Source organism: Megascapheus bottae, chromosome 13, assembly GCF_031878675.1.
Source record: "Megascapheus bottae isolate mThoBot1 chromosome 13, mThoBot2.hap1, whole genome shotgun sequence".
Taxonomy (NCBI): domain Eukaryota; kingdom Metazoa; phylum Chordata; class Mammalia; order Rodentia; family Geomyidae; genus Megascapheus; species Megascapheus bottae.
In genome coordinates, this window is record NC_143521.1 from 43,354,361 (window position 1) to 43,369,285 (window position 14,925).

General features: G+C 36.0%; 1 protein-coding gene across 2 annotated transcripts in view; it reads right to left on the bottom strand.

Annotated features, from left to right (window-relative positions):
- Pcdh7 (protocadherin 7) overlaps positions 1 to 14,925 on the bottom strand; it is a 423,691-nt gene that overhangs the window by 392,418 nt on the left and 16,348 nt on the right. The window lies entirely within an intron of this gene.

A 14,925-nucleotide genomic window follows, 5' to 3' on the forward strand; every position in this document is an offset into this window, starting at 1 on the left:
TGATTTTTTTATTGTCAGAGTAATTATAGGGGGGTTACAATTATATTTGCCAAGTAGTAGGTGCATTATTTCTCACACATTGATACCCTTTCTCATGATTCTGTCCCCATTTCCCTCCCCTCTACCCTTCCCAATCATCTTGTTTTCTTCCTTCCCTTTCCTATTTCAAATAAACATATATGCAATATACCAGGTAACAAAGATACAGTAACAATATGAGATTAACCAAAGTGCAACAAAAGAGAAATAACAGTACATTAACAACAACAATCACACAAGATAAAGCTCTTGTTTCCATATCCTAAAGATCCTTTCATTTTGTCTCATCCTATTATCTTCAGTTAATCACTAAAAAACCAGAATGGGGCTGTGGCTCAAGGGTCGGGCCTGGGCCTAGAGTTCAAGCCCCATGACACCCCCTCCCCCTAAAAAAATAATAAAAAAACAATCCAGAACTTAAAAGTTCTACAAGAGAAAGCTATATTTGTATTTTCATCACCCTTATAAGCACATATTACACTAAAGAATCTTACATTACTATGTTTCTTGTTCAATTAAAGTGTTTCCCGGCAGAGCTAACGTGACATCCATGAAGTACAAAAGTCATGGAGGAGTTTTCTGGGCATTATTTTGAATGTAAGCGATACAGTAAAGCCATCTATTATCTCTTTTTCTTCCCAGTGAAGGAACAATGTTTCAGGCTTGTTTTATTGACAATTGAAATCCTCTTCAAAGATAATGTATTCTGAACAACTTCTACCCAAAAGAGAGAGAGAGAGAGAGAGAGAGAGACAGAGGGGGGGAAAATGCTCAGGAGAATCACAAAAGAAAAACAGAGTAACTCCAGGCATGCTCATGTATTTGATCATTTTATGTTACATCAAGAGAGATGCTTAATACATTTCAGAGATTGATTCTATATCCTTTTCCCCCTTAGCCTGCCACCAAGACCAAGCAGAAAACACAGACACATTGAAATGTGCTCACCCAGGCAAGGAAGCTCCCACTGTGATCAGACGTTAAGAAATGAAGAGCTATGAGCCAACACGTGGTTTTCCCTGAGATATTCAAACAACGGAGGAGCAAAGCATAGAATCTAAATCTCATGGGACACAAACTAGTGAAATCAGGTGAAAACAAATATTTTGTCTCCAGTCAGGATTTCTTTTTCTAATTGCTTTTCTTTGTCTCCTTTTTGGAGGAATCTTTAACTTAGATTCATTATATCCAAAGAAAATCTATACAGAAGTAAATTGAATGTATTTGAGAAAGCTCTGATTGCATAATCCCTAACTCGTGATAAAATATTTCCTCGATTGATTACAACTCACCTAGCAATCGTCTAAGTTCTTTCAATAATAAATGAGGATACATGCTAAGTATATAATGGGGAATTATGACTAATGCTAGATATAATTTCCTTTGCTGACATTTCTTCAGTGGCATGCTTGTCATACATATCATATCCTAGAAAATAAATACTATATCTTAATTCAGCTCTTGCATATTTGTATATCATCTAGCATAATCCTCACAGTATCCTATGGGACTGAGCTTATACTCTATTTACAGATTAAGATAATAAAACGCAAAGAAGTAGAATTATATCTACTTAGTCCTCTCTGCATCTAGTTGGAGGTTAACCAGGTCATATCACCAACATTCATAGAATGTGTACATAATACCATACATATTATAGATAAGATGTGCTTGGGAATGTGAATAGTTTACAAAAGTTTCTAGGAGTAAAATCTCCAAAATGGAAATCCAATGAATGGTCTCAAAATACATGAGAATATTGTGTATGAGAAAAAAAATCTTTCATTTTATAAGAAAAAAAATACTCAACTACTTCATTTTTTTTCTATTTGGAAACTTTTCAAACAGAAACAAATACTTTTGAGCAAAAAACAATACATAGTTGTTGCAATAAGACATTTATTTGCTGATAAAAAAATAAAATGTAAAATTCGCACAGAAAAGCAATCTAAAAATAATGTCTGACTGAGGACAACCTGAGTAATATTTCATGACTTTAGAAATTTTCTTTTAATTTGTATCCAGGACCTATAGAATCTTGTCTCCGGAAAGATGTTCGTTGATTCTAATCTAGTGAATTGATTTATATGTTATCTTACATGACAATGAGGCATTAGTAGCTCAGACGGAATGAATCTTTCTAATCAACTGGTCTTACACTAGGGAGGCTTGTTTGAATTATCCAGTCAGGCTGGATGTGATCATGTTGTCTTCAGATGGGTAAGAAAGAAGCAAAGGAGTAAGGGTCAACTTAAAGAGATGAGAAGATTCTAACATTGAATGCTATCTTTGGCTGAAAGGGTGTCAACTGATAAGTAATGCAAGCTGTGTCTACAAACTAGAATAGGAAAAGAAAACAGATTCTCTACTTAGCCTTCCAGGAAAAAAAAAAATCCTGCCAACACATTGATTTTAACCTAGTCCATTTCTGATTTTTAACTCTCAGAGCTGTAAAAAAAAAATGCTTAAAATGCTTGTTGTTATAAGCCTCTGTGTTCATTTTAATTTGTTATAACAAATCAGAAGCTCTAGGTTCAATAGGGAATTAACACAAATCTAGAGCCAGACCTGGACAACCCTTGTAAAATGAGGGTCAGATGTGTTAACTGGAATCATATAGGTTATACATTAGCATCTTTTGATTACATGGTACCCGAGCAGCCCACCATTTCCTTAGCTGTTCTGCCTGTATAAAGCATACAAAAATAATTTAGCATTACACAGCTTGCAATCAAGCCAACTGCTTTTCAAAAACTGCATTTTCACATATAATTGTAATTTAAAATGCACAAAAATGCAATATAATGTTCAAATGATTAATGATACTACTCTATTCTGATTCATGAAACAATATGGAATTGTGCCAGTGTTATACCTGACCTAGTGTTATAAATGACCTGGATTATGAAATGCTCATGTGAGGACAGCCCAGTGAAACAACATCTACCTATGGTTTAACTAAACTATGAAATTTAAAATGTGAAAAAGAAGTAATGAAAGAATGACTGGATGAGTGACAGGGAATATTTTATTTTCCATCAGTCAGACTTAGTTAAAGTCACCAATATTAAAGATGATTTTTTTTGGTATCAAGTAAGTTTCTAATTCCTACCAATAGTCATCATGAATGTTCACTTATTAAACCATTAATACTCACCAGGTATACATACACTCTCAGAATCAATGTGTTGGCTTAAATTGTTACCTAAAAGAATTAGACAGATCGTTCAAGGACTTGTAGGAATGGAACAAATTTTAAGAGCAGTTGCTGAAAATAGGATCTCGGGAGGCTGGAGAAGTAGGCAGAATGATACACGAGGAAACTGAAATGCCAAAATATAAGGAGAAAATTGAAATGGCCAACTGTGCTAAGATGCGTACTTCAGAACATCTACTCTTCTGTTCTCTCCTCACACAGCTGGGCCTTTTAAACCTAGGAAAACCACCTGCTCGTCTGTCACCAGCCCCCTTGTAGGGTCTCTATTTAACAGCTTTTGTGTTTATGCTGCAGGAGGACAATTTTTAAAAGAAGTCTTTTTGCCTTGCTTCTTTTTGGTATGTTTCAGAAATGATAGAAATGTACACACACACACACACACACACACACACACACACACACACACACAGGACACATTGCTGTTGTCTAGGCCAGGGTAATTAACCTCTACTATTTCCTGGAGTACAGAAGATTTTATTATCCTAAAATTATTCTAGAATTAAACATACCCTTTTCCAAAGGTATATACATGTTCATATACACATATCAAATGAACTGAATGATTTGATATCAGGTATCATCAGACTAAATAAAGACAACTTAATTTCCACCTGAACTGAAAATCCAAAATTTATTGTCAGTTATCATTTTAAGAGCGTGAATCAAGACACCAACAAAAAGGAGACAAATACAATAGGGATTGCTTTGCTTTAAGTATTTTCCCTGTATTCTGAATGACATCTCATGTGAATTATTCATTAAGAAACCTCACAGAAAGGATTTCTGTGCTTCTGGAGTCTTCACTGTAGAAAAATGAGACTTAGCCAGTATCTTAAATGTTGTCATCAACCAGTCACTCAAGTAGGACTATCTGAATTCCAGTTGATAACAAGTAATAGTGTTAATAGAACACATGATAGGTGCTCAGTTAAAAAGCAGAGCATTAGAAAACATGGAAAGCAACTAAAATAAGTAAAAACAATTTTGAAAAAAATCCTTCTGATTTTTTCCCTGAAAATCTGAGGGCTATAACACTTTCTAGAACCAATCAATTAAAGATACATGGCATAAGCCAGGAGTTTGGTGGCTTATGCCTTTCATCCTAGCTACTTAGGAGGGTAAGATCTTAGGATCAAAGCCAGCCCAGGCACCAAAGTCTGTGAGACTCTTATCTCCAATTAACCACCAGGAAACTGGAAGTGGCGCTGTGATTTAACCCAGTAGAACAGGAGCCTTGAGCTGAAGAGATCAGGGACAGCACTTCCAGGAAAAGAGTTCTAGTCCCCAGACCGACAAAATAGCATAAAAATATTAGATTTTTTTTTTACTACTTTTAGGAAAATACAACTTGTGGTCGAGTGACTTGTTATAGTCTTCAAGAGTGCTACTATGATTGCAAGTGTGAACACAGTAGATCATATATCTGCTGTGTTTTCTTCCCTGGAAATCACCTCGTAGCATCTGTCTCTTTCCTTCAGTCTCTTCAATGGAAATAATAGTTTTCACTTAAATGTGCTCTGGCATGTAGAATAACTAACTCATTTGGAGCCAAATGGAAATAATTGGGATGGAGCAGAAATAGTGAATAAGTCATAGGATCACTAATATGCAGTGAAGCTAGCTGATTTGTCCATTACTCGGTTCTAATATTAACAAAGAAAAAAACCCATTAAAAATCCATAACGAGAGGGACTTTGGCCCAGTGGTACAGTGCTTGCCTAGCATGCTGAAGATCTGGGTATGATTCCTCTGTACCTCATACATAGAAAAGCCAGAAGTGGTGATGTGGCTCAAGTGGTAGAGCACTAAGCCTTGAGGAAAGCCCAAGGACAGTGCTCAGGACCTGAGTTTAGTCCCCAGGACTGGCAAAAATAAAGAAATAAATGAATGAATGAATGAATGAATGAATAAACAATAAATAAATAAATAAATCCCTAAAGAGTAATGATCACACACACACACATTTTTCAATTCAGCTTCATTGAGAAATGCTGGTGCACCGTGTTCAAGCTTGAAATAATGATGTAGAGTTTATCAGAAAAGATTAAAAGAAAAAGAAAGAAATCAAAGCCATACTATGATTTCCTTGAGTGCCAATTATCAAGTGTCAACCTTCCTAGGAATTAGTCTTTCTCTGGGAAATAAACAATTCCTATTATAACCCTTGCTACTACATTATTACTGCTGTCTAATACTTTCTCCTACAAGAGAAGCTCCTGTTTTATATTTCTGGTTCAACACAATTCATCCCAGAAAATAAAGGTTAAGATAGGAGGATAGTGAACTTGAGGCTAGCTGAGGTATAAAGCTAAATGCTTTATAATGCTGGATTACAGACAAAAACAAATAAGCAAAAATAACAGCTATGTATTAATGGATGCACAATACCCCATTTTGACATTCAATAGTGGCAACATTACTAAAGTTTATTTTAGGTCCTATCTTAGTTATAATTATGGATGATAATGGGGCAGAGATGAAGCCAAACTTAAATTTTACCTCTGTTTTACTGAATTTTAGTTACATGATCAAGCAATATTGGAATCTTGCTGGTTGTAAAAAAAAAATCCAAACTTGTTAGTCAGGGATGTGGGGTTTTTTTTCCCCAATGCAGCAGAGATATTGAAGTTGTAAAAGCAGTCAGTGTTTAAATTATTCTTATCACTTGGCTGCTTTGATACTGACTTCTGACTCCTCTGAGACAGTGAGACAGAAAGAAAACAGCCTGCTTGGCGGGAAAAATGAAGATGGGGCAAGTGCAAGCTTACACCATGTCACCAGGGAAAGAAAAGAGCAAACCTGCAGACAATCATAAACTGACTGCTGCAGAGGAGCCTAAAGAGTCAAGGGAGATGTTGATTGTCAGCAATCCTGTATCTTTCAGGAAGATTGCTATGTACAGAATTCCCAGTTTGCTACAGACATTATGTTACCAAGCTTTCTTACCAACTTAAAATATACTGAGAATTAACCATATCAAGGCCAACCTGTGCAAGAAAATCTATGTGACTCTACCTCCAATTAACCAACAAGATGTCAAAAGTAGAGTTGTGTCTCAAGTCATAGAGACTTAGACTTGGAATAAAAATTCAGAAACAGTAACCAGGATCTGAATTCAAGCCCCAGAACTGGCACACAGGCAAAACAATAAGTTAAAAATGCAACTATATATTATGGCCTTGAAAAACCATATATGAACATGTAACTCAAAGAATAAAATAATTTGAGCTGCTACTAGCTTTTGGTGAAGTGGCAATATGTATGGGAGAGAGAGAGAAAGAATCAGGGAGGGGTTGGAGTGAAGGAATATGGGATGTTAGGTTTTATTCTCCAAAATTTCCTCAGGGCCTGATATTTTTTCCAGAGCTTTTCAAGTAGAAGTTAGGAGGAAATGTAGGCAATCATGAAAGTACAGAAAGATACAACTTCCTATCTATATTCCGTTAGTACTTTTATTTCTTACTTTCCTTTGCCTTTGATGAAAGAGTACGCCCATACCCATTTTTTTCAATTATTCAATATAAAGCCCAGCAAGAAACCAGCTTAAGTGATAAAAAAAAAAAAAAGAAATATGCCAAACACTTTTTGGACCCTTGAGCAAAATCCTTGATTTTTTCCCCCTTTTGCAAATTGAGACTTTCCTCTCTAGTTCTAAAACATATTTTTTCCTCCTTTCTTCAACATGACATTTTAGCATTTTCCCAGAGTGATAAAATAATGCCTTCAATTTTCTTCCACAGATGAATGCTAGCGATGAAATGTGGTAACTGCTATTTTTGGTAGCAAGATATTCTTTCAAAAAATATGTAATCTTTCTAGGGTAATAGCTTTAGGCAACATGGCTTCATTTTTATTTAACCTCACTTCACCCTCCTCAAGCGATCATTATTAGTTGTCATCCAAAGGCATTCATAGTTTCTTATATTTTCCATAGAGTATTAGATGAATTAGTAAGAGAAAAGATATAGAGTCAGGATTAGTAGTTGGCTAAACATCAGATATTAGGAACAATCTTGTAGAATCTTCATCTACCTTCCAGCCTGCATTTGTACCCACTAAAACAAAGACATACTGTGCTGTGTTAGATGTCAGGGTTTTTCTGTATTTCAGTTTCTTTCTTTTTCTTTCTTTTGTTGGTCATGGGCTTGAACCCTTGGGCCTGGGTATTGTTCCTAAGCTCTTTTGCTCAAGGCTAAATCTCTACCACTCCTGATTTTCTGGTGGGTAATGAGATAAGAATCTCGTGAACTTTCTTGCCCAGACTGGTTTTGAACTGCAGTCCTCAGATCTTAGCCTCCGGAATAGCTAGGATTATAGATGTGAGCTACCAGCACGAGGCTTCAGTTTCTTCTCATACAAAACATCATAATGAATCATTTCTTTATAATACTTAGTGATATCAAGATAAAAGTCACAGTTCAAGCAGCAGTGCTTACAGTTACTCTAAATGCTAGAGATTAAAACAAAACAATAATACTAAGAAAAACACCACAGTATCCAACACTGAACACAAATTAGAACCAGGAATCTGTGCAACACAATAATTAAGGACTAGAAATGTTTCTAGATCTCCTTTATTTAAGCTTTCCACAAATTACCCTAATTTTCTTTGCATGGTGTCTCTGTTGCCTAAAATGTATAACTGAGCACTTGTGATACATGTGGTATAATGTATAAAGTCATATGTACCCAGAGATTATAGAAGTAGCATAAGGTTCATTTTAATTCCTTTTCAAATTATGTCTGTTCTTCCTTCCCAATGTGCTGACAAGATCTTATTACCTGCAGGCTGACACAGAGTGGGCCTCCATCTAAATTAGCAAACAATAGTATGGATTGTATTTGAAGTCAGAAGCAAACCACAAAACTAAGCTAAACAGCAGTATGCTTGTTTGCCCTTACAGGACCCTGCCATGTGCTGTAGTCATAATTGTTTTACTTCACAAGAGAAAAGTCAAGATTAATAGCTATGATTTCTCAAGAATTCATAATGACACACTTGTATTATCTGCCCACTGTGCGAGGTTAGTGTTCATACTATTTATTACTGAGGAATGAAAACAATTCCCACTAAAAAAGAATTAGTGAAGAGCTGTAATAATATAGAGTGAATAACAGATTCCATAACGATCTTAAAATTCCATTATATAAGACATGCTGAGTCCCCTTGACTCTTTTCTTCTTTTCATCCTCTCTGAAAAGTGTGCTGGTCTTTTTACTGAAGTTCACAGCTTTATAACTAATGGTCCACTTTCAGACACAAAATTGAACAAGTTTTCCCAGTCAAATTTATTTCTTTTGCTCCCAAATTTGTTTATACTCTACTGATCTAATCATTGCAGAACATATTCATGAAGCCGAAGCCCATAGCTGAAAGACTGATAACGGATCAGTTTCCAGAGTTTTGAGCTTTTAAGTTGGCTGCTTTTAAGTTGGGAGTTAAGTTTTATAAGAGAATGATAAATTGGTGGTGCAAAAATCTAAGAGAGATCTGGAAATTGGCTGAGCTTCATATCAGCCCATTATTTCTTAATTTGTTTGAAAAATTAACTGCAGTGGGGCAAATTGTTAATTATCTGTCACTGTTTAATAATCAGTTGTTTGATCATTATGAATGTAATATTCATGTTTTATATGATATATTTGATATTCTTATATATTTAGACTGCAGAAGTAATAGCCTTGGAAATTTGATTGTTTGTTGCTAAAATAAAACTAAGTAATTCCAATAATTTTCAGGTCAATTGATATTATAAGTATCTAGAGACAATGTACAACAGAACCCAGCATTGTTTCAATGGTGAATATTTTAGGAAACCCACACAACTGAAAAAGTTTCTAACAATAAAAACTGTCATTGACATGTTAAGTTTGCATTTCTATATCCAAAAATTAATATTCTATTGTTTTCAAAAGTAACAATTTCAGACAAGCTTTAATGTTATTCACTTACAGCATAGCTGATTAAAAATAAAAACAAATATACATTGTAAATGAATAAAATACAATGAAGGTGGACATAGAGGCACAGTCCTATAATCTCAGCTACTCAGAAAGCAGATATAGGAGGACTGATACTTTAGAAAGAAAAAAGGCTATTTAACTGATAAACAATAATGCTACGTATGCATAGGTCCCTTCATACTATGAAATCATTAGATACACAATTCCTCAAGATAAATAGTTCGTAAATTTTAAATAACTCTTATCATAACATTGCTATGATTGTTCTTTGGTATGATTAATTGTTCCAAATCTCTTCCTATGCCTAACTCTAAATTACTTTCCATCCTATGTGTGTTCCTCACTGTTCACACCTTTACAACAAACCTAAGAAAACATTGCAGTGAGATACTATTTATTTTAGCTGGTGGATTCAGTGATTTTGGTCCTTGGTCAGTCTGTTCTTTCTGGGCCCATTGGAAGTCTGAGCATCATGGCAGGAAGCATGAAGTGAAAGGAGTCACTCATCTCATAATGGACAGGAAGAGAGAGAGAGGCTGTACATGAGATACATTCCAGGACACACTTTCAGTGATCTACTTCCTCCAACTAGGCCCCTCCTCCTGTTGCCACGCCTCTCAATAATGACATCACAGTAGAAATTCATCTGTGATAAGGTGAAAAGTTCATGATCCAATTACCTCTTGAACACACTGGAGAGCAGCTTACAACAAACAAAGCCTTTTCCTGGGAACATCTCCTATCTAAACCATAACAGTATGTGTAGGGACAATACACAATAGAGAGAAGACTGGGTACTGTCTGTAATTTCAAGCATTCAGTGGGAATTTTAGAAGGTTTCTCCTGCTGACCAGAGAGATTTATGTAGACCATATTCTAATTAATAGTCAATGATGAACGCAACAAAACAAGAAAACAAGAATAAGTTACTAAAATCTTTTACTTCACATTTTTTCAAATGTTGAAAATATACAACAAACTCAAGAGGAAAAGAATATTCATTTTTGCTTTTTTTGGGGGGGTGGTACTTGGAAACAAACTCAGGATGTTGAACTTGCTAGGCAAGCATTGCCACTGAGCTATATTCCAGCCCAATATTTTTTTCTTTGTAAAAAAAAAAGTATAACAGCTTAAAAAAAAAAATCTGTTAAGTAGTGCACAGGTGGCTCATGCCTGTAACCCTAGCTACTCAGGAGGAAAGGATCATGACTCAAAGCCAGCCTTGGGACAAAGCCTATGAGTCTCAACTCCATTTAAACACTAAATGGTGGAAGTGGGACTGTGGCTCAAGGGTAGAGCAGTATCTTGGAACAAAACAAGCTCAGGTACAGCACCCACACCCTAAGTTCAAGCTCTAGCATCTGCACCAAAATAAATAAATAAATAAATAAAACAACCACAATTTAATTAAAACTGTGCAAAATGTAATTCTTCAGAAAAAGGGTACTATCTTTAATAACGTAAGTCATGTATGTCTACATGACATAGTATGTGAATATTGAATGAAATGGAAAATGAAAAAGAAGCAAAGAAAATTGTGAGTTATTAAAATAGCACAGCTGAAATGCCTCTTAAGGGTTTCAGAGGAGCAAGCGACTCCATTTTCATCCTTATAGAACTGGTTGGAATTAATACAGACATGTCTCCCCTACTTCACTTAGGGTCACTAAGCACATGGCCTCTGCACAGCTGGATAATGTGGACTGGACGTCAGCTGGACCACTTACAAATTCCAAGGCTGTAAGCAACTAAGTAACTCCACTACTCAACACCCTCCACATCCACAAAGGGAAGAAAACAATCCTCACTGCTGTGGTTGTGCCTATTTAATAAGCTGATATATGTAAAATAAGATGATAGGTGCCCAAATTCAAGTTGTCAATATAATCTTAGCTGTTATCTCTTACATATTATCCCTATGCAATGAAAACTTCTTAGAAGTTTTTGTGTGTTTCTGTTATTACTATTTCTCCTGTGCATAGAACCTGGCCTTGAACATAATTGATATGCAATACTTAAGTAATTGCTTTTTGAAATGCTGACTATACTATGTCTGTCTACATGCATTTTATACACACACAGATTTATATGTGCTATATATATGTATGTACATATACACATATATTTCTTATTAAATAACATTTAATTAAATACCAGCTGGGGGCTGGTAGCTCACACCTGTAATCCCAGCTACTGAGGAGGCTGAGATATGAGGATAGTTGAAAATCTATGAGACCCTTATCTCCAATTAACCACCAAAAAAACAGAAGTGATGCTGTGGCTCAATGTTGTTGAGCACTAGCCTTGAGTAAAAGGCTGAGGGACAGTGCCAAGGCCTCAAGTTCAAGCTCCATGTCCAAGAAACAACAACAATAATAATAATAACAAAAAACAATAATAAAACAACTTAAAAAAGAACTACATTTATCTAACAAGGTATATTTTCAGGTTCCTGACCTGAACACTTTATACTTAGGTCTGGGGAAAAAAATAGACTTTACTATCATGTTTTCTAAAGCCCTCAGGAGACACCGTCTCTGAATCTCAAGTTGATCTCTATGCTGGGCTGTGTAAAATCAGACCTAGAAACTTTGATATGTACTTCTTAAGGAAAGTCTTTTCATTGATTTTCATCACCTGGAGATATTGACCAAAATTGAATGCTTTCTTGGCCAAAGGGCCAAATGGCGAGAGGTCCAATTCTAGACTTTGATGAGCAAGTATCTCCTGAATTGCTTTCTATAATCTTATTGTACCCTTCATATTGGACACATACAGAGTTCCAGGTTAATTGTTACATTTTCTACATATTCTATAAAATGGAATTCATTTTATTAAGAAAATCAGAAGGCATAGCCCTAGCTTTACCTCCTGATGCAATATTAACTGCAAACATGCATAACAATAATCAGTGAGAAGTTACTCACACTAGTACAAGTGATGGATATAGGGTGAGATTTTCCCAGATGCCATGAGGAAACCATCTCACTAGATTTTTTGGCCACTCAATTACCCTACTGTGTTTAAAAATCCAGAGGCTGTATTTACAGAAAGAAGGAATGATTAATTTTACCCTTGTGTTTCAACTGATTCCCTCTCAGTTTAATTTCTGCATCTTCTCATTTGTATTTTTAATGTAGAAAATGTATTAGCTGTTTAAGACTACAATACAATATTGTCATATATTGGTAGAACAATTTTGGACTGTCTTATTTAAATACATATTTTGCATTTATATGACCACATACTGTCACTAGCCAGCAAAACTGAAGTAACTAATATACTATGTAATACTACAAATTTCCATAAAAGTTGAAGAAAAGGTTCAGTGACAGGCTGGGAATTTAGCTTAATGGTAAGAATGCTTGTCTAGCATACACGAAGACCCAGGTTCAATTCCTCGGTACCACAGGTATAGAAAAAAGTTGGAAATGGTTCTGTGGCTCCAGTACAGAACTCTAGCCTTGAGAAAACTCAAGGACAGTGCTCAGGCCCCACGTTCAAGGCCAAGACTGACAAAAAAAAAGATTCTGTGATATACATAAAAAGTCAGATATGGTAAGCTAAAATGTATTTTAAATTTTTATGTTCGTTCACACTTACATTCTTCATACCTTCTTCATACATTCACACATTCTTCTCAAAAGCTGTAGCAGAGCCAGTTGTTGGTGGTTCATGCCTGAACTGAGCTATTCAAAGACTCTGAGATCTGATGATCATGGTTCAAAGCCCGCTAAGACAGGAAAGTCTATGTGACTCTTATCTCCAATTTAAAAACCAGAAGTGTAACTGTGGCTCAAAGTAGTAGAGTGCTAGCCTTGAGCAATAAGGGGCTTAGAGACAGAGCCTAGGCCTGGAGTTCAGGCCCCATTACTAACCAACAAACAAGTAAATAAATAAAAGATATAGAAAGTACAACAGGTTTCCACATTTGTACACTTACATTTAGAACTCACCTAGAAAAGAAAATGTGGGACATATTCCTTCTCACAAATGCACAAATTGCGTAAAATAACAAAGCATTGAAGATTCAGTCTAATGGAATCTTGCTTAGATGAATAAACTGCTGTTGTTTGAATTGTGCTTTCCTAGGTTCACAGACTAGAACCTTAATCTCCACTGTAGCTGTACTTGGACACAGGACTTTAGAGTTAAATGAAGTCATATTGTGAGGGCACTAATCTGAGAGGACTGGTGTGTTTAGGAAAGGAAAGGCACAAGACCTTTCTCTTTCTGCACATACATATTGTAAAGGCCATGTTGGTGACACATAAAAAGGACCACTGCGTACAAACCAAGAATAAAATCCTTACTGGAAATTATATTTGCAACTTGACCAGAGTTAAGAAAAATTTGTTCCTATTGCTTAAAGCACAAAATGCGATAATAAGACAGATTCTTTGTCAGCAGACTTAGTATCTGTTAATACATACCCTATAAAACATGCTGAGAATACATAAGAGACAGTGTAGACTAGAAAATCATACTTAAAGATGATAGATGGAAAAATGACAGATAGATGATCTCAGTATTACTGTATTACTACAAGTTCTCAGATATAGGGATAGTTCTAAGGAACCTTAATGTAGAGAGAACCAGATATAGAAGAGTCTCTGATTTGCTTTCCTCAGTTTCCTTTTGCCACATGCACATACTGAAGACACTGACTCTACCAGTGCGGATGGAGCCACTGCTGTAATAAAACAAAGTCCTTAGCACAAAGAAGAAGCTGAAAGCAGTTACTTTTTGATCCAGGATGGGAGCAGAAGAACTTAGGAAAGCCTGCATGACAGGAAGACATGACTTGCAAAAATTACGGAATTTTAAAAGGTATCAGAAAGGATGTCACCAAGCTATTACAAGCTCTTCTAAGCAACTTGCTTTGTAGCCATAAACAAACCACTCTTACTCTTTCCCCAGGGAAAGGTCAATATCTTGTCTTTCTTAGGCGAGACTGAGCCCAGTGCGCATATGAGAGCCCTCCATGGTGGCACCTTGTTATTGCATCTGAGTAAGTTGAAGATGACCACAACAGAAACCTTTTCTTTCCAGTCCTGGGGCTTGAACTCATGGTTTGAGCACTGACCTTGGGCTTTCCTAAAGGCCAGGGCTCTACTACTTGAGCCACAGTACCACTTCCGGCTTTTTTCAGTGTATGCAGTAATATAAAGTATAATAAAAAATGTATATAAAGTTAACTTTAGAATAGCTGAGAAAATTGCAAGGGCAACTAGAAATACTATTTTCAGTTGTGATGGTGCTTTGGAAAGCCCTAAATAGCTAAATAGTTTTGACACACAACACCCTTCCCCCCGCCCCCCATTGCCAGTTAATGTTGTCATGTAACCTTAGCCATAGTGTCAGAAGAGGAGCTTCCTGAGGCTTTAAAGATGAAGCCCTTAAAGAAATTCACATGGGCCACTTAGTCACAGCCTAAGCTGGAAATCAGTTTTTCCTATTGTCATATCCAGCTCAAATTTTCATGCCCCCCCTTTTTTTTGCCAATCCTAGGGCTTGAACTCAGGGACTGAGCACTGTCGTTAGGCTTTCTCAAGGTTAGAGCTCTATCACTTGATCCACAGCTCCACTTTCCAGCTATTTCTATGTAGGTGATCCTGAGGAATCAATTCTGGGTCTTTGTGCATGCTAGACAAGCACTCTACCACTAGGCAAAACTCCTGGCCAAATCATATCTTTTGGTAAAT